Below are 20,365 nucleotides of genomic sequence, written 5' to 3'. Positions count from 1 at the left end.
TGGGCCTCTCTCCTGAATGCCCTCTGTCAGACCGAGTGTTGACATGTGGCAAGACTCTCCTCGGGGCGCGTCTTACTTGGGCTTCTCTCATGGAGGCCCTCAGTCCGACCCAGTGTTGACATGTGTCAAGACGCTCCTCGGGGCGTGTCTTGCTTGGGCCTATCTCCTCGAGGCGCTCAGTCAGACCCAGTGTTGACATGTGGCAAGACGCTCCTCGGGGCAAGTCTTGCTTGGGCCTCTCTCCTGGAGGTGCTCAGTTAGACCGAGTAGTGACATGTGGCAAGACGCTCCTCGGGGCGCGTCTTGCTTGGGCCTCTCTCCTGGAGGCCCTCTGTCATACCCAGTGTTGACATGTGGCAATACGCTCCTCCGGGCGCATCTTGCTTGGGCCTCTCTCCTGGAGGCCCTCAGTCAGACCCATTGTTGACATGTGGTAAGACGCTCCTCGGGGCGCGTCTTGCTTGGGCCTCTCTCCTGGAGGCGCTCAGTCAGACCGAGTGCTGACATAAGGCAAGACGCTCCTCGGGGCGCGTCTTGCTTTGGCCTCTCTCCTGGAGGCGCTCAGTCAGACCGAGTGCTGACATTTGGCAAGAAGCTCCTCGGGGCGCGTCTTGCTTGGGCTTCTCTCCTGGAGGCCCTCAGTAAGACCCATTGTTGACATGTGGCAAGATGCTCCTCGGGGCGCGTCTTGCTTGTGCCTCTCTCCAGAAGGCCCTCAATCAGACCCAGTGTTAACACGTGGCAAGACGCTCCTCGGGGCGCATCTTGCTTGGGCCTCTCTCCTGGAGGCGCTCAGTCAGACTGAGTAGTGACATGTGGCCTGACGCTCCTCGGGGCGCGTGTTGCTTGGGCCTCTCTCCTGGAGGCGCTTAGTCAGACCAAGTGGTGACATGTGGCAAGACTCTCCTCGGGGCGCGTCTTGCTTGGACCTCTCTCCCTGAGGCAATCAGTCAGACCCAGTGTTGACATTTGGCAAGACACTCCTCGGGGCGCGTCTTGCTTGGGCGTCTCTCATGGAGGCCCTCTGTCAGACCGAGTGCTGACATGTGGCAAGAAGCTCCTCGGGGCGCGTCTTGCTTGGGCCTCTCTCCAGAAGGCCCTCAATCAGACCCAGTGTTGACACGTGGCAATACGCTCCTCGGGGCACGACTTACTTGGGCCTCTCTCCTGGAGGCGCTCAGTCAGACTGAGTAGTGACATGTGGCCTGACGCTCCTCGGGGCGCGTGTTGCTTGGGCCTCTCTCCTGGAGGCGCTCAGTCAGACCAAGTGGTGACATGTGGCAAGACACTCCTCGGGGCGCGTCTTGCTTGGGCCTCTCTCCTGGAGGCCCTCTGTCAGACAAAGTGTTGACATGTGTCAAGACACTCCTCGGGGCACGTCTTGCTTGGGCCTCTCTCATGGAGGCCCTCTGTCAGACCCAGTGTTGACATGTGGTAAGACGCTCCTTGGGGCGCGTCTTGCTTGGGCCTCTCTCCTGGAGGCGCTCAGTCAGACCGAGTGCTGACATGTGGCAAGACGCTCCTCGGGCCGCGTGTTGCTTGGGCTTCTCTCCTGGAGGCCCTCAGTCAGACCCATTGTTGACATGTGGCAAGACGCTTCTCGGGGCGCGTCTTGCTTGGGCCTCTCTCCTGGAGGCTCTCAGTCAGATCGAGTGCTGACATGTGGCAAGACGCTCCTCGGGGCGCGTCGTGCTTGGGCCTCTCTCCTGGAGGCGCTCAGTCAGACCGAGTGCTGACATGTGGCAAGACGCTCCTCGGGGCGCGTCTTGCTTGGGCTTCTCTCCTGGAGGCGCTCAGAAAGACCCAGTGTTGACATGTGACAAGACGCTCCTCGGGGCGCGTCTTGCTTGGGCCTCTCTCCTGGAGGCCCTCTGTCAGACCCAGTGTTGACATGTGGCAATACGCTCCTCCGGGCGCATCTTGCTTGGGCCTCTCTCCTGGAGGCCCTCAGTCAGACCCATTGTTGACATGTGGCAAGACGCTCCTCGGGGCGCGTCTTGCTTGGGCCTCTCTCCTGGAGGCGCTCAGTCTGACCGAGTGCTGACATAAGGCAAGACGCTCCTCGGGGCGCGTCTTGCTGGGGCCTCTCTCCTGGAGGCGCTCAGTCAGTCCCAGTGCTGACATGTGGCAAGATGCTCCTCGGGGCGCGTCTTGCTTGGGCCTCTCTCCTGGAGGCGCTCAGTCAGACTGAGTAGTGACATGTGGCCTGACGCTCCTCGGGGCGCGTCTTGCTTGGGCCTCTCTCCTGGAGGCGCTCAGTCAGACCCAGTGGTGACATGTGGCAAGACACTCCTCGGGGCGCGTCTTGCTTGGGCCTCTCTCCTGGAGGCGCTCAGTCAGACTGAGTAGTGACATGTGGCCTGACGCTCCTCGGGGCGCGTCTTGCTTGGGCCTCTCTCCTGGAGGCGCTCAGTCAGACCCAGTGGTGACATGTGGCAAGACACTCCTCGGGGCGCGTCTTGCTTGGGCCTCTCTCCTGGAGGCACTCTGTCAGACCCAGTGTTGACATGTGTCAAGACGCTCCTCGGGGCGCAGTCTTGCTTGGGCTTCTCTCCTGGAGGCCCTCAGTCAGACCCATTGTTGACATTTGGCAAGACGCTCCTCGGGGCTCGTCTTGCTTGGGCTTCTCTCCTGAAGGCACTCAGTCAGAACCAGAGGTGACATGTGGCAAGACGCTCCTCGGGGCGCGTCTTGCTTGGGCATCTCTCCTGGAGGCCCTCTGTCAGACCCAGTGTTGACATGTGGAAAGACGCTCCTCCGGGCGCATCTTAGTTGGGCCTCTCTCCTGGAGGCCCTCAGTCAGACCCATTGTTGACATGTGGCAAGACGCTCCTCGGGGCGCGTCTTGCTTGGGCCTCTCTCCTGGAGGCGCTCAGTCAGACCCAGTGTTGACATGTGGCAAGACGCTCCTCGGGGCGCGTCTTGCTTGGGCCTCTCTCCTGGAGGCGCTCAGTCAGACCCAGTGGTGACACGTGGAAAGACGCTCCTCGGGGCGCATCTTGCTTGGGCCTCGCTCCTGGAGGCGCTCAGTCAGACCCAGTGTTGACACGTGGCAAGACGCTCCTCGGGGCGCGTCTTGCTTGGGCCTCTCTCCTGGAGGCGCTCAGTCTGACCCAGTGTTGGCATGTGGCAAGACACTCCTCGGGGCGCGTCTTGGTTGGGCCTCTCTCCTGGAGGCGCTCATTCAGACCCAGTGGTGACATGTGGCAAGACACCCTCGGGGCGCGTATTGCTTGGGCCTCTCTCCTGAATGCCCTCTGTCAGACCGAGTGTTGACATGTGGCAAGACTCTCCTCGGGGCGCGTCTTGCTTGGGCTTCTCTCATGGAGGCCCTCAGTCCGACCCAGTGTTGACATGTGTCAAGACGCTCCTCGGGGCGTGTCTTGCTTGGGCCTATCTCCTCGAGGCGCTCAGTCAGATCCAGTGTTGACATGTGGCAAGACGCTCCTCGGGGCAAGTCTTGCTTGGGCCTCTCTCATGGAGGCCCTCTGTCAGACCCAGTGTTGACATGTGTCAAGACGCTCCTCGGGGCGCGTCTTGCTTTGGCCTCTCTCCTGGAGGCGCTCAGTCAGACCGAGTGCTGACATGTAGCAAGAAGCTCCTCGGGGTGCGTCATGCTTGGGCTTCTATCCTGGAGGCCCTCAGTCAGACCCAGTGTTGACATGTGGCAAGACGCTCCTCCGGGCGCGTATTGCTTGGGCCTCTCTCCTGGATGCCCTCCGTCAGACCCAGTGTTGACATGTGGCAAGACTCTCCTCGGGGCCCGTCTTGCTTGGGCTTCTCTCATGGAGGCCCTCAGTCAGACCCAGTGTTGACAGGTGTCAAGACGCTCCTCGGGGCGTGTCTTGCTTGGCCCTCTCTCCTGGAGGTGCTCAGTCAGACCCAGTGTTGTCATGTGGCAAGACGCTCCTCGGGGCGCTTCTTGCTTGGGCTTCTCTCCTAGAGGCCCTCAGTCAGACCCATTGTTGACATGTGGCAAGACGCTCCTCGGGGCACGTCTTGCTTGGGCCTCTCTCCTGGAGGCGCTCAGTCAGACCGAGTAGTGACATGTGGCAAGACGCTCCTCGGGGCGCGTCTTGCTGGGTTTTCTCTCATGGAGGCACTCAGTCAGACCCAGTGTTGACATGTGGCAAGACGCTCCTCAGGGCGCGTGTTGCTTGGACCTCTCTGCTGGAGGCGGTCAGTCAGACCGAGTAGTGACATGTGGCAAGACGCTCCTCGTGGCGCGTCTTGCTTGGGCCTCTCTCCTGGAGGCACTCAGTCAGACCCAGTGTTGACATGTGGCAAGACGCTCCTCGGGGCGCTTCTTGCTTGGGCTTCTCTCCTGGAGGCCCTCAGTCAGACCCATTGTTGACATGTGGCAAGACGCTCCTCGGGGCACGTCTTGCTTGGGCCTCTCTCCTGGAGGCGCTCAGTCAGACTGAGTAGTGACATGTGGCCTGACGCTCCTCGGGGCGCGTGTTGCTTGGGCCTCTCTCCTGGAGGCGCTCAGTAAGACCAAGTGGTGACATGTGGCAAGACACTCCTCGGGGCGTGTCTTGCTTGGGCCTCTCTCCTGGAGGCCCTCTGTCAGACCCAGTGTTGACATGTGTCAAGACGCTCCTCGGGGCGCGTCTTGCTTTGGCCTCTCTCCTGGAGGCGCTCAGTCAGACCGAGTGCTGACATGTGGCAAGACGCTCCTCGGGCCGCGTGTTGCTTGGGCTTCTCTCCTGGAGGCCCTCAGTCAGACCCAGTGTTGACATGTGTCAAGACGCTCCTCGGGGCGCGTCTTGCTTTGGCCTCTCTCCTGGAGGCGCTCAGTCAGACCGAGTGCTGACATGTAGCAAGAAGCTCCTCGGGGTGCGTCATGCTTGGGCTTCTATCCTGGAGGCCCTCAGTCAGACCCAGTGTTGACATGTGGCAAGACGCTCCTCCGGGCGCGTATTGCTTGGGCCTCTCTCCTGGATGCCCTCCGTCAGACCCAGTGTTGACATGTGGCAAGACTCTCCTCGGGGCCCGTCTTGCTTGGGCTTCTCTCATGGAGGCCCTCAGTCAGACCCAGTGTTGACAGGTGTCAAGACGCTCCTCGGGGCGTGTCTTGCTTGGCCCTCTCTCCTGGAGGTGCTCAGTCAGACCCAGTGTTGTCATGTGGCAAGACGCTCCTCGGGGCGCTTCTTGCTTGGGCTTCTCTCCTGGAGGCCCTCAGTCAGACCCATTGTTGACATGTGGCAAGACGCTCCTCGGGGCACGTCTTGCTTGGGCCTCTCTCCTGGAGGCGCTCAGTCAGACCGAGTAGTGACATGTGGCAAGACGCTCCTCGGGGCGCGTCTTGCTGGGTTTTCTCTCATGGAGGCACTCAGTCAGACCCAGTGTTGACATGTGGCAAGACGCTCCTCAGGGCGCGTGTTGCTTGGACCTCTCTGCTGGAGGCGGTCAGTCAGACCGAGTAGTGACATGTGGCAAGACGCTCCTCGTGGCGCGTCTTGCTTGGGCCTCTCTCCTGGAGGCACTCAGTCAGACCCAGTGTTGACATGTGGCAAGACGCTCCTCGGGGCGCTTCTTGCTTGGGCTTCTCTCCTGGAGTTCCTCAGTCAGACCCATTGTTGACATGTGGCAAGACGCTCCTCGGGGCACGTCTTGCTTGGGCCTCTCTCCTGGAGGCGCTCAGTCAGACTGAGTATTGACATGTGGCCTGACGCTCCTCGGGGCGCGTGTTGCTTGGGCCTCTCTCCTGGAGGCGCTCAGTAAGACCAAGTGGTGACATGTGGCAAGACACTCCTCGGGGCGTGTCTTGCTTGGGCCTCTCTCCTGGAGGCCCTCTGTCAGACCCAGTGTTGACATGTGTCAAGACGCTCCTCGGGGCGCGTCTTGCTTTGGCCTCTCTCCTGGAGGCGCTCAGTCAGACCGAGTGCTGACATGTGGCAAGACGCTCCTCGGGCCGCGTGTTGCTTGGGCTTCTCTCCTGGAGGCCCTCAGTCAGACCCATTGTTGACATGTGGCAAGACGCTCCTCGGGGCACGTCTTGCTTGGAACTCTCTCCTGGAGGCGCTCAGTCAGACCGAGTGCTGACATATGGAAAGACGCTCCTCGGGGCGCGTCTTGCTTGGGCTTCTCTCCTGGAGGCGCTCAGAAAGACCCAGTGTTGACATGTGACAAGACGCTCCTCGGGGCGCGTCTTGCTTGGGCCTCTCTCCTGGAGGCGCTCAGTCAGACCCAGTGGTGACATGTGGCAAGACACTCCTCGGGGCGCGTCTTGCTTGGGCCTCTCTCCTGGAGGCCCTTTGTCAGACCGAGTGTTGACATGTGGCAAGACTCTCCTCGGGGCGCGTCTTGCTTGGGCTTCTCTCATGGAGGCCCTCAGTCAGACCCAGTGTTGACATGTGTCAAGACGCTCCTCGGGGCGTGTCTTGCTTGGGCCTCTCTCCTGGAGGCGCTCAGTCAGACCCAGTGTTGACATGTGGCAAGACGCTCCTCGGGGCGTGTCTTGCTTGGGCTTCTCTCCTGGAGGCCCTCAGTCAGACCCATTGTTGACATGTGGCAAGACGCTCCTCGGGGCACGTCTTGCTTGGGCCTCTCTCCTGGAGGCGCTCAAACAGACCGAGTAGTGACATGTGGCAAGACACTCCTCGGGGCGCGTCTTGCTGGGGCTTCTCTCATGGAGGCACTCAGTCAGACCCAGTGTTGACATGTGGCAAGACGCTCCTCGGGGCGCGTCTTGCTTGGACCTCTCTCACTGAGGCGCTCAGTCAGACCGAGTAGTGACATGTGGCAAGACGCTCCTCGGGGCGCGTCTTGCTTGGGCCTCTCTCCAGAAGGCCCTCAATCAGACCCAGTGTTGACATGTGGCAAGACGCTCCTCGGGGCGCGTCTTGCTTGGGCCTCTCTCCTGGAGGCGCTCAGTCAGACTGAGTAGTGACATGTGGCCTGACGCTCCTCGGGGCGCGTCTTGCTTGGGCCTCTCTCCTGGAGGCGCTCAGTCAGACCCAGTGTTGACATGTGGCAAGACGCTCCTCGGGGCGCGTCTTGCTTGGGCTTGTCTCCTGGAGGCCCTCAGTCAGACCCATTGTTGACATGTGGCAAGACGCTCCTCGGGGCACGTCTTGCTTGGGCCTCTCTCCTGGAGGCGCTCAGTCAGACCGAGTAGTGACATGTGGCAAGACACTCCTCGGGGCGCGTCTTGCTTGGACCTCTCTCCTGGAGGCGCTCAGTTAGACCGAGTAGTGACATGTCGCAAGACGCTCCTCGGGGCGCGTCTTGCTTGGGCCTCTTTCCTGGAGGCGCTCAGTCAGACCGAGTGCTGACATAAGGCAAGACGCTCCTCGGGGCGCATCTTGCTGGGGCCTCTCTCCTGGAGGCGCTCAATCAGACCCAGTGGTGACACGTGGCAAGACGCTCCTCGGGGCGCGTCTTCCTTGGGCCTCTCTCCTGGAGGCGCTCAGTCAGACCCAGTGGTGACACGTGGCAAGACGCTCCTCGGGGCGCGTCTTGCTTGGGCCTCTCTCCTGGAGGCGCTCAGTCAGACCCAGTGTTGACATGTGGCAAGACACTCCTCGGGGCGCGTCTTGCTTGGGCCTCTCTCCTGGAGGCCCTCTGTCAGACCGAGTGTTGTCATGTGGCAAGAAGCTCCTCGGGGCGCGTCTTGCTTGGGCTTCTCTCCTGGAGGCCCTCAGTAAGACCCATTGTTGACATGTGGCAAGACGCTCCTCGGGGCTCGTCTTGCTTGGGCCTCTCTCCAGAAGGCCCTCAATCAGACCCAGTGTTGACACGTGGCAAGACGCTCCTCGGGGCGCGTGTTGCTTGGGCCTCTCTCCTGGAGGCGCTCAGTCAGACCAAGTGGTGACATCTGGCAAGACACTCCTTGGGGCGCGTCTTGCTTGGGCCTCTCTCCTGGAGGCCCTCTGTCAGACCCAGTGTTGACATGTGTCAAGACGCTCCTCGGGGCGCGTCTTGCTTGGGCTTCTCTCCGGGAGGCCCTCAGTCAGACCCATTGTTGACATGTGGCAAGACGCTCCTCGGGGCGCAACTTGCTTTGGCCTCTCTCCTGGAGGCGCTCAGTCAGACCGAGTGCTGTCATGTGGCAAGACGCTCCTCGGGCCGCGTGTTGCTTGGGCTTCTCTCCTGGAGGCCCTCAGTCAGACCCATTGTTGACATGTGGCAAGACGCTCCTCGGGGCGCGTCTTGCTTGGGCCTCTCTCCTGGAGGCGCTCAGTCAGACCCAGTGGTGACATGTGGCAAGACACTCCTCGGGGCGTGTCTTGCTTGGGCCTCTCTCCTGGAGGCCCTCTGTCAGACCGAGTGTTGTCATGTGGCAAGACTCTCCTCGGGGCGCGTCTTGCTTGGGCTTATCTCATGGAGGCCCTCAGTCAGACCCAGTGTTGACATGTGTCAAGACGCTCCTCGGGACGTGTCTTGCTTGGGCCTCTCTCCTGTGGAAGCTCAGTCAGACCCAGTGTTGACATGTGGCAAGACGCTCCTTGGGGCGCGTCTTGCTTGGGCTTCTCTCCTGGAGGCCCTCAGTCAGACCCATTGTTGACATGTGGCAAGACGCTCCGCGGGGCACGTCTTGCTTGGGCCTCTCTCCTGGAGGCCCTCTGTCAGACCCAGTGTTGACATGTGGCAAGACGCTCCTCCTTGGCGCATCTTGCTTGGGCCTCTCTCCTGGAGGCCCTCAGTCAGACCCATTGTTGACATGTGGCAAGACGCTCCTCGGGGCGCGTCTTGCTTGGGCCTCTCTCCTGGAGGCGCTCAGTCAGACCGAGTGCTGACATAAGGCAAGACGCTCCTCGGGGCGCGTCTTGCTGGGGCCTCTCTCCTGGAGGCGCTCAGTCAGACCCAGTGCTGACATGTGGCAAGACGCTCCTCGGGGCGCGTCTTGCTTGGGCCTCTCTCCTGGAGGCGCTAAGTCAGACTGAGTGCTGACATGTAGCAAGAAGCTCCTCGGGGTGCGTCATGCTTGGGCTTCTCTCCTGGAGGCCCTCAGTCAGACCCATTGTTGACATGTGGCAAGACGCTCCTCCGGGCGCGTATTGCTTGGGCCTCTCTCCTGGATGCCCTCTGTCAGACGCAGTGTTGACATGTGGCAAGACTCTCCTCGGGGCCCGTCTTGCTTGGGCTTCTCTCATGGAGGCCCTCAGTCAGACCCAGTGTTGACATGTGACAAGACGATCCTCGGGGCGTGTCTTGCTTGGGCCTCTCTCCTGGAGGCGCTCAGTCAGACCCAGTGTTGACATGTGGCAAGACGCTCCTCGGGGCGCTTCTTGCTTGGGCTTCTCTCCTGGAGGCCCTCAGTCAGACCCATTGTTGACATGTGGCAAGACGCTCCTCGGGGCACGTCTTGCTTGGGCCTCTCTCCTGGAGGCGCTCAGTCAGACCGAGTAGTGACATGTGGCAAGACGCTCCTCGGGGCGCGTCTTGCTGGGGCTTCTCTCATGGAGGCACTCAGTCATACCCAGTGTTGACATGTGGCAAGACGCTCCTCGGGGCGCGTGTTGCTTGGACCTCTCTCCTGGAGGCGCTCAGTCAGACCCAGTGCTGACATGTGGCAAGAAGCTCCTCGGGGCGCGTCTTGCTTGGGCTTCTCTCCTGGAGGCCCTCAGTAAGACCAATTGTTGACATGTGGCAAGACACTCCTCGGGGCGCGTCTTGCTTGGGCCTCTCTCCAGAAGGCCCTCAATCAGACCCAGTGTTGACAAGTGGCAAGACGCTCCTCGGGGCGCATCTTGCTTGGGCCTCTCTCCTGGAGGCGCTCAGTCAGACTGAGTAGTGACATGTGGCCTGACGCTCCTCGGGGCGCGTGTTGCTTGGGCCTCTCTCCTGGAGGCGCTCAGTCAGACCAAGTGGTGACATGTGGCAAAACACTCCTCGGGGCGCGTCTTGCTTGGGCCTCTCTCCTGGAGGCCCTCTGTCAGACCCAGTGTTGACATGTGTCAAGACGCTCCTCGGGGCGCGTCTTGTTAGGGCTTCTCTCCTGGAGGCCCTCAGTCAGACCCATTGTTGACATGTGGCAACACGCTCCTCTGGGCGCGTCTTGCTTGGGCCTCTCTCCTGGAGGCGCTCAGTCAGACCGAGTGCTGACATATGGAAAGACGCTCCTCGGGGCGCGTCTTGCTTGGGCTTCTCTCCTGGAGGCGCTCAGAAAGACCCAGTGTTGACATGTGACAAGACGCTCCTCGGGGCGCGTCTTGCTTGGGCCTCTCTCCTGGAGTCGCTCAGTCAGACCCAGTGGTGACATGTGGCAAGACACTCCTCGGGGCGCGTCTTCCTTGGGCCTCTCTCCTGGAGGCCCTTTGTCAGACCGAGTGTTGACATGTGGCAAGACTGTCCGCGGGGCGCGTCTTGCTTGGGCTTCTCTCATGGAGGCCCTCAGTCAGACCCAGTGTTGACATGTGTCAAGACGCTCCTCGGGGCGTGTCTTGCTTGGGCCTCTCTCCTGGAGGCGCTCAGTCAGACCCAGTGTTGACATGTGGCAAGACGCTCCTCGGGGCGCGTCTTGCTTGGGCCTCTCTCCTGGAGGCGCTCAGTCAGACCGAGTGCTGACATATGGAAAGACGCTCCTCGGGGCGCGTCTTGCTTGGGCCTCTCTCCAGAAGGCCCTCAATCAGACCCAGTGTTGACACGTGGCAAGACGCTCCTCGGGGCGCGTCTTGCTTGGGCCTCTCTCCTGGAGGCGCTCAGTCAGACTGAGTAGTGACATGTGGCCTGACGCTCCTCGGGGCGCGTGTTGCTTGGGCCTCTCTCCTGGAGGCGCTCAGTCAGACCAAGTGGTGACATGTGGCAAGACACTCCTCGGGGCGCGTCTTGCTTGGGCCTCTCTCCTGGAGGCGCTCAATCAGACCCAGTGGTGAAACGTGGCAAGACGCTCCTCGGGGCGCGTCTTGCTTGGGCCTCTCTCCTGGAGGCGCTCAGTCAGACCCAGTGGTGACACGTGGCAAGACGCTCCTCGGGGCGCGTCTTGCTTGGGCCTCTCTCCTGGAGGCGCTCAGTCAGACCCAGTGGTGACACGTGGCAAGACGCTCCTCGGGGCGCGTCTTGCTTGGGCCTCTCTCCTGGAGGCGCTCAGTCAGACCCAGTGTTGACATGTGGCAAGACACTCCTCGGGGCGCGTCTTGCTTGGGCCTCTCTAATGGAGGCCGTCTGTCAGACCCAGTGTTGAGATGTGTCAAGACGCTCCTCGGGGCACGTCTTGCTTTGGCCTCTCTCCTGGAGGCGCTCAGTCAGACCCATTGTTGACATGTGGCAAGACGCTCCTCGGGGCGCGTCTTGCTTGGGCCTCTCTCCTGGAGGCGCTCAGTCAGACCGAGTGCTGACATATGGAAAGACGCTCCTCGGGGCGCGTCTTGCTTGGGCTTCTCTCCTGGAGGCGCTCAGAAAGACCCAGTGTTGACATGTGACAAGACGCTCCTCGGGGCGCGTCTTGCTTGGGCCTCTCTCCTGGAGGCGCTCAGTCAGACCCAGTGGTGACATGTGGCAAGACACTCCTCGGGGCGCGTCTTCCTTGGGCCTCTCTCCTGGAGGCCCTTTGTCAGACCGAGTGTTGACATGTGGCAAGACTGTCCGCGGGGCGCGTCTTGCTTGGGCTTCTCTCATGGAGGCCCTCAGTCAGACCCAGTGTTGACATGTGTCAAGACGCTCCTCGGGGCGTGTCTTGCTTGGGCCTCTCTCCTGGAGGCGCTCAGTCAGACCCAGTGTTGACATGTGGCAAGACGCTCCTCGGGGCGCGTCTTGCTTGGGCTTCTCTCCTGGAGGCCCTCAGTCAGACCCATTGTTGACATGTGGCAAGACGCTCCTCGGGGCACGTCTTGCTTGGGCCTCTCTCCTGGAGGCGCTCAAACAGACCGAGTAGTGACATTTGGCAAGACGCTCCTCGGGGCGCGTCTTGCTTGGGCCTCTCTCCAGAAGGCCCTCAATCAGACCCAGTGTTGACATGTGGCAAGACGCTCCTCGGGGCGCGTCTTGCTTGGGCCTCTCTCCTGGAGGTGCTCAGTCAGACTGAGTAGTGACATGTGGCCTGACGCTCCTCGGGGCGCGTCTTGCTTGGGCCTCTCTCCTGGAGGCGCTCAGTCAGACCCAGTGTTGACATGTGGCAAGACGCTCCTCGGGGCGCGTCTTGCTTGGGCTTCTCTCCTGGAGGCCCTCAGTCAGACCGAGTGCTGACATGTGGCAAGAAGCTCCTCGGGGCGCGTCTTGCTTGGGCTTCTCTCCTGGAGGCCCTCAGTCAGACCCATAGTTGACATGTGGCAAGACGCTCCTCGGGGCACGTCTTGCTTGGGCCTCTCTCCTGGAGGCGGTCAGTCAGACCGAGTAGTGGCATGTGGCAAGACGCTCCTCGGGGCGCGTCTTGCTTGGACCTCTCTCCTGGAGGCGCTCAGTTAGACCGAGTAGTGACATGTCGCAAGACGCTCCTCGGGGCGCGTCTTGCTTGGGCCTCTCTCCTGGAGGCGCTCAGTCAGACCGAGTGCTGACATAAGGCCAAACGCTCCTCGGGGCGCGTCTTGCTGGGGCCTCTCTCCTGGAGGCGCTCAATCAGACCCAGTGGTGAAACGTGGCAAGACGCTCCTCGGGGCGCGTCTTGCTTGGGCCTCTCTCCTGGAGGCGCTCAGTCAGACCCAGTGGTGACACGTGGCAAGACGCTCCTCGGGGCGCGTCTTGCTTGGGCCTCTCTCCTGGAGGCGCTCAGTCAGACCCAGTGTTGACATGTGGCAAGACACTCCTCGGGGCGCGTCTTGCTTGGGCCTCTCTAATGGAGGCCGTCTGTCAGACCCAGTGTTGAGATGTGTCAAGACGCTCCTCGGGGCGCGTCTTGCTTTGGCCTCTCTCCTGGAGGCGCTCAGTCAGACCGAGTGCTGACATGTGGCAAGAAGCTCCTCGGGGCGCGTCTTGCTTGGGCTTCTCTCCTGGAGGCACTCAGTAAGACCCATTGTTGACATGTGGCAAGACGCTCCTCGGGGCTCGTCTCGCTTGGGCCTCTCTCCAGAAGGCCCTCAATCAGACCCAGTGTTGACACGTGGCAAGACGCTCCTCGGGGCGCGTCTTGCTTGGGCCTCTCTCCTGGAGGCGCTCAGTCAGACTGAGTAGTGACATGTGGCCTGACGCTCCTCGGGGCGCGTGTTGCTTGGGCCTCTCTCCTGGAGGCGCTCAGTCAGACCAATTGGTGACATGTGGCAAGACACTCCTCGGGGCGCGTCTTGCTTGGGCCTCTCTCCTGGAGGCCCTCTGTCAGACCCAGTGTTGACATGTGTCAAGACGCTTCTCGGGGCGCGTCTTGCTTGGGCTTCTCTCCTTGAGGCCCTCAGTCAGACCCATTGTTGACATGTGGCAAGATGCTCCTCGGGGCGCGTCTTGCTTTGGCCTCTCTCCTGGAGGCGCTCAGTCAGACCCAGTGGTGACACGTGGCAAGACGCTCCTCGGGGCGCGTCTTGCTTGGGCCTCTCTCCTTGAGGCGCTCAGTCAGACCCAGTGTTGACATGTGGCAAGACACTCCTCGGGGCGCGTCTTGCTTGGGCCTCTCTAATGGAGGCCGTCTGTCAGACCCAGTGTTGAGATGTGTCAAGACGCTCCTCGGGGCGCGTCTTGCTTTGGCCTCTCTCCTGGAGGCGCTCAGTCAGACCAAGTGCTGACATGTGGCAAGAAGCTCCTCGGGGCGCGTCTTGCTTGGGCTTCTCTCCTGGAGGCCCTCAGTAAGACCCATTGTTGACATGTGGCAAGACGCTCCTCGGGGCTCGTCTCGCTTGGGCCTCTCTCCAGAAGGCCCTCAATCAGACCCAGTGTTGACACGTGGCAAGACGCTCCTCTGGGCGCGTCTTGCTTGGGCCTCTCTCCTGGAGGCGCTCAGTCAGACTGAGTAGTGACATGTGGCCTGACGCTCCTCGGGGCGCGTGTTGCTTGGGCCTCTCTCCTGGAGGCGCTCAGTCAGACCAAGTGGTGACATGTGGCAAGACACTCCTCGGGGCGCGTCTTGCTTGGGCCTCTCTCCTGGAGGCCCTCTGTCAGACCCAGTGTTGACATGTGTCAAGACGCTTCTCGGGGCGCGTCTTGCTTGGGCTTCTCTCCTTGAGGCCCTCAGTCAGACCCATTGTTGACATGTGGCAAGACGCTCCTCGGGGCGCGTCTTGCTTTGGCCTCTCTCCTGGAGGCGCTCAGTCAGACCGAGTGCTGACATGTGGCAAGACACTCCTCGGGGCGCGTCTTGCTTGGGCCTCTCTCCTGGAGGCCCTCTGTCAGACCGAGTGTTGACATGTGGCAAGACTCTCCTCGGGGCGAGTCTTGCTTGGGCTTCTCTCATGGAGGCCCTCAGTCAGACCCAGTGTTGACATGTGTCAAGACGCTCCTCGGGGCGTGTCTTGCTTGGGCCTCTCTCCTGGAGGCGCTCAGTCAGACCCAGTGTCTACATGTGGCAAGACGCTCCTCGGGGCGCGTCTTGCTTGGGCCTCTCTCCTGGAGGCGCTCAGTCAGACTGAGTAGTGACATGTGGCCTGACGCTCCTCGGGGCGCGTGTTGCTTGGGCCTCTCTCCTGGAGGCGCTCAGTCAGACCAAGTGGTGACATGTGGCAAGACACTCCTCGGGGCGCGTCTTGCTTGGGCCTCTCTCCTGGAGGCCCTCTGTCAGACCCAGTGTTGACATGTGTCAAGACGCTTCTCGGGGCGCGTCTTGCTTGGGCTTCTCTCCTTGAGGCCCTCAGTCAGACCCATTGTTGACATGTGGCAAGACGCTCCTCGGGGCGCGTCTTGCTTTGGCCTCTCTCCTGGAGGCGCTCAGTCAGACCGAGTGCTGACATGTGGCAAGACACTCCTCGGGGCGCGTGTTGCTTGGGCCTCTCTCCTGGAGGCCCTCTGTCAGACCGAGTGTTGACATGTGGCAAGACTCTCCTCGGGGCGCGTCTTGCTTGGGCTTCTCTCATGGAGGCCCTCAGTCAGACCCAGTGTTGACATGTGTCAAGACGCTCCTCGGGGCGTGTCTTGCTTGGGCCTCTCTCCTGGAGGCGCTCAGTCAGACCCAGTGTCTACATGTGGCAAGACGCTCCTCGGGGCGTGTCTTGCTTGGGCCTCTCTCCTGGAGGCCCTCAGTCAGACCCATTGTTGACATGTGGCAAGACGCTCATGGGGCACGTCTTGCTTGGGCCTCTCTCCTGGAGGCGCTCAAACAGACCGAGTAGTGACATGTGGCAAGACGCTCCTCGGGGTGCGTCTTGCTGGGGCTACTCTCATGGAGGCACTCAGTCAGACCCAGTGTTGACATGTGGCAAGACGCTCCTCGGGGCGCTTCTTGCTTGGGCCTCTCTCCTGGAGGCGCTCAGTCAGAACCAGAGGTGACATGTGGCAAGACGCTCCTCGGGGCGCGTCTTGCTTGGGCCTCTCTCCTGGAGGCCCTCTGTCAGACCCAGTGTTGACATGTGGCAAGACGCTCCTCCTTGGCGCATCTTGCTTGGGCCTCTCTCCTGGAGGCCCTCAGTCAGACCCATTGTTGACATGTGGCAAGACGCTCCTCGGGGCACGTCTAGCTTGGGCCTCTCTCCTGGAGGCGCTAAGTCAGACCGAGTGCTGACATAAGGCAAGACGCTCCTCGGGGCGCGTCTTGCTGGGGCCTCTCTCCTGGAGGCGCTCAGTCAGACCCAGTGCTGACATGTGGCAAGACGCTCCTCGGGGCGCGTCTTGCTTGGGCCTCTCTCCTGGAGGCGCTCAGTCGGACTGAGTAGTGACATGTGGCCTGACGCTCCTCGGGGCGCGGCTTGCTTGGGCCTCTCTCCTGGAGGCGCTCAGTCAGACCCAGTGTTGACATGTGGCAAGACACTCCTCGGGGCGCGTCTTGCTTGGGCCTCTCTCCTGGAGGCGCTCTGTCAGACCCAGTGTTGACATGTGTCAAGACGCTCCTCGGGGCGCAGTCTTGCTTGGGCTTCTCTCCTGGAGGCCCTCAGTCAGACCCATTGTTGACATGTGGCAAGACGCTCCTCGGGGCGCGTCTTGCTTGGGCCTCTCTCCTGGAGGCGCTCAGTCAGACCGAGTGCTGACAAGTGGCAAGACGCTCCTCGGGCCGCGTGTTGCTTGGGCTTCTCTCCTGGAGGTCCTCAGTCAGACCCATTGTTGACATGTGGCAAGACGCTCCTCGGGGCGCGTCGTGCTTGGGCCTCTCTCCTGGAGGCGTTCAGTCAGACCGAGTGCTGACATGTGGCAAGACGCTCCTCGGGGCGCGTCTTGCTTGGGCTTCTCTCCTGGAGGCGCTCAGAAAGACCCAGTGTTGACATGTGACAAGACGCTCCTCGGGGCGCGTCTTGCTTGGGCCTCTCTCCTGGAGGCGCTCAGTCAGAACCAGAGGTGACATGTGGCAAGACGCTCCTCGGGGCGCGTCTTGCTTGGGCCTCTCTCCTGGAGGCCCTCTGTCAGACCCAGTGTTGACATGTGGCAAGACGCTCTTCTGGGCGCATCTTGCTTGGGCCTCTCTCCTGGAGGCCCTCAGTCAGACCCAGTGTTGACATGTGGCAAGACGCTCCTCGGGGCGCGTCTTGCTTGGGCCTCTCTCCTGGAGGCGCTCAGTCAGACCGAGTGCTGACATAAGGCAAGATGCTCCTCGGGGCGCGTCTTGCTGGGGCCTCTCTCCTGGAGGCGCTCAGTCAGACCCAGTGCTGACATGTGGCAAGACTCTCCTCGGGGCGCGTCTTGCTTGGGCCTCTCTCCTGGAGGCGCTCAGTCAGACTGAGTAGTGACATGTGGCCTGACGCTCCTCGGGGCGAGTCTTGCTTGGGCCTCTCTCCTGGAGGCCCTCTGTCAGACCCAGTGTGGACATGTGTCAAGACACTCCTCGGGGGGCAGTCTTGCTTGGGCTTCTCTCCTGGAGGCCTTCAGTCAGACCCATTGTTGACATGTGGCAAGACGCTCCTCGGGGCGCGTCTTGCTTGGGCTTCTCTCCTGGAGGCGCTCAGACAGACCCAGTGTTGACATGTGACAAGACGCTCCTTGGGGCGCGTCTTGCTTGCGCCTCTCTCCTGGAGGCGCTCAGTCAGAACCAGAGGTGACATGTGGCAAGACGCTCCTCCGGGCGCATCTTGCTTGGTTCTCTCTCCTGGAGGCCCTCAGTCAGACCCATTGTTGACATGTGGCAAGACGCTCCTCGGGGCGCGTCTTGCTTGGGCCTCTCTCCTGGAGGCGCTCAGTCAGACCCAGTGTTGACATGTGGCAAGACGCTCCTCGGGGCGCGTCTTGCTTGGGCCTCTCTCCTGGAGGCGCTCAGTCAGACCCAGTGGTGACATGTGGAAAGACGCTCCTCGGGGCGCGTGTTGCTTGGGCCTCTCTCCTGGAGGCGCTCAGTCAGACCCAGTGTTGACACGTGGCAAGACGCTCCTCGGGGCGCGTCTTGCTTGGGCCTCTCTCCTGGAGGCGCTCAGTCAGACCCAGTGTTGACATGTGGCAAGACGCTCCTCTGGGCGCGTCTTGCTTGGGCTTCTCTCCTGGAGGCCCTCAGTCAGACCCATTGTTGACATGTGGCAAGACGCTCCTCAGGGCACGTCTTGCTTGGGCCTCTCTCCTGGAGGCGCTCAGTCAGACCGAGTAGTGACATGTGGCAAGACGCTCCTCGGGGCGCGTCTTGCTTGGACCTCCCTCCTGGAGGCGCTCAGTCAGACCGAGTAGTGACATGAGGCAAGACGCTCCTCGGGGCGCATCTTGCTTGGACCTCTCTCCTGGAGGCGCTCAGTTAGACCGAGTAGTGACATGTGGCAAGACGCTCCTCGGGGCGCGTCTTGCTGGGGCCTCTCTCCTGGAGGTGCTCAATCAGACCCAGTGGTGACAAGTGGCAAGACGCTCCTCGGGGCGCGTCTTGCTTGGGCCTCTCTCCTGGAGGCCCTCTGTCAGACCCAGTGTTGACATGTGGCAAGACGCTCCTCCGGGCGCATCTTGCTTGGGCCTCTCTCCTTGAGGCGCTCAGTCAGACCCAGTGTTGACATGTGGCAAGACACTCCTCGGGGCGCGTCTTGCTTGGGCCTCTCTAATGGAGGCCGTCTGTCAGACCCAGTGTTGAGATGTGTCAAGACGCTCCTCGGGGCGCGTCTTGCTTTGGCCTCTCTCCTGGAGGCGCTCAGTCAGACCAAGTGCTGACATGTGGCAAGAAGCTCCTCGGGGCGCGTCTTGCTTGGGCTTCTCTCCTGGAGGCCCTCAGTAAGACCCATTGTTGACATGTGGCAAGACGCTCCTCGGGGCTCGTCTCGCTTGGGCCTCTCTCCAGAAGGCCCTCAATCAGACCCAGTGTTGACACGTGGCAAGACGCTCCTCTGGGCGCGTCTTGCTTGGGCCTCTCTCCTGGAGGCGCTCAGTCAGACTGAGTAGTGACATGTGGCCTGACGCTCCTCGGGGCGCGTGTTGCTTGGGCCTCTCTCCTGGAGGCGCTCAGTCAGACCAAGTGGTGACATGTGGCAAGACACTCCTCGGGGCGCGTCTTGCTTGGGCCTCTCTCCTGGAGGCCCTCTGTCAGACCCAGTGTTGACATGTGTCAAGACGCTTCTCGGGGCGCGTCTTGCTTGGGCTTCTCTCCTTGAGGCCCTCAGTCAGACCCATTGTTGACATGTGGCAAGACGCTCCTCGGGGCGCGTCTTGCTTTGGCCTCTCTCCTGGAGGCGCTCAGTCAGACCGAGTGCTGACATGTGGCAAGACACTCCTCGGGGCGCGTCTTGCTTGGGCCTCTCTCCTGGAGGCCCTCTGTCAGACCGAGTGTTGACATGTGGCAAGACTCTCCTCGGGGCGAGTCTTGCTTGGGCTTCTCTCATGGAGGCCCTCAGTCAGACCCAGTGTTGACATGTGTCAAGACGCTCCTCGGGGCGTGTCTTGCTTGGGCCTCTCTCCTGGAGGCGCTCAGTCAGACCCAGTGTCTACATGTGGCAAGACGCTCCTCGGGGCGCGTCTTGCTTGGGCCTCTCTCCTGGAGGCGCTCAGTCAGACTGAGTAGTGACATGTGGCCTGACGCTCCTCGGGGCGCGTGTTGCTTGGGCCTCTCTCCTGGAGGCGCTCAGTCAGACCAAGTGGTGACATGTGGCAAGACACTCCTCGGGGCGCGTCTTGCTTGGGCCTCTCTCCTGGAGGCCCTCTGTCAGACCCAGTGTTGACATGTGTCAAGACGCTTCTCGGGGCGCGTCTTGCTTGGGCTTCTCTCCTTGAGGCCCTCAGTCAGACCCATTGTTGACATGTGGCAAGACGCTCCTCGGGGCGCGTCTTGCTTTGGCCTCTCTCCTGGAGGCGCTCAGTCAGACCGAGTGCTGACATGTGGCAAGACACTCCTCGGGGCGCGTGTTGCTTGGGCCTCTCTCCTGGAGGCCCTCTGTCAGACCGAGTGTTGACATGTGGCAAGACTCTCCTCGGGGCGCGTCTTGCTTGGGCTTCTCTCATGGAGGCCCTCAGTCAGACCCAGTGTTGACATGTGTCAAGACGCTCCTCGGGGCGTGTCTTGCTTGGGCCTCTCTCCTGGAGGCGCTCAGTCAGACCCAGTGTCTACATGTGGCAAGACGCTCCTCGGGGCGTGTCTTGCTTGGGCCTCTCTCCTGGAGGCCCTCAGTCAGACCCATTGTTGACATGTGGCAAGACGCTCATGGGGCACGTCTTGCTTGGGCCTCTCTCCTGGAGGCGCTCAAACAGACCGAGTAGTGACATGTGGCAAGACGCTCCTCGGGGTGCGTCTTGCTGGGGCTACTCTCATGGAGGCACTCAGTCAGACCCAGTGTTGACATGTGGCAAGACGCTCCTCGGGGCGCTTCTTGCTTGGGCCTCTCTCCTGGAGGCGCTCAGTCAGAACCAGAGGTGACATGTGGCAAGACGCTCCTCGGGGCGCGTCTTGCTTGGGCCTCTCTCCTGGAGGCCCTCTGTCAGACCCAGTGTTGACATGTGGCAAGACGCTCCTCCTTGGCGCATCTTGCTTGGGCCTCTCTCCTGGAGGCCCTCAGTCAGACCCATTGTTGACATGTGGCAAGACGCTCCTCGGGGCACGTCTAGCTTGGGCCTCTCTCCTGGAGGCGCTAAGTCAGACCGAGTGCTGACATAAGGCAAGACGCTCCTCGGGGCGCGTCTTGCTGGGGCCTCTCTCCTGGAGGCGCTCAGTCAGACCCAGTGCTGACATGTGGCAAGACGCTCCTCGGGGCGCGTCTTGCTTGGGCCTCTCTCCTGGAGGCGCTCAGTCGGACTGAGTAGTGACATGTGGCCTGACGCTCCTCGGGGCGCGGCTTGCTTGGGCCTCTCTCCTGGAGGCGCTCAGTCAGACCCAGTGTTGACATGTGGCAAGACACTCCTCGGGGCGCGTCTTGCTTGGGCCTCTCTCCTGGAGGCGCTCTGTCAGACCCAGTGTTGACATGTGTCAAGACGCTCCTCGGGGCGCAGTCTTGCTTGGGCTTCTCTCCTGGAGGCCCTCAGTCAGACC

This window comes from Nothobranchius furzeri, chromosome 7, assembly GCF_043380555.1.
Source record: "Nothobranchius furzeri strain GRZ-AD chromosome 7, NfurGRZ-RIMD1, whole genome shotgun sequence".
Taxonomy (NCBI): domain Eukaryota; kingdom Metazoa; phylum Chordata; class Actinopteri; order Cyprinodontiformes; family Nothobranchiidae; genus Nothobranchius; species Nothobranchius furzeri.
Note: the sequence above shows the minus strand (reverse complement) of the source record.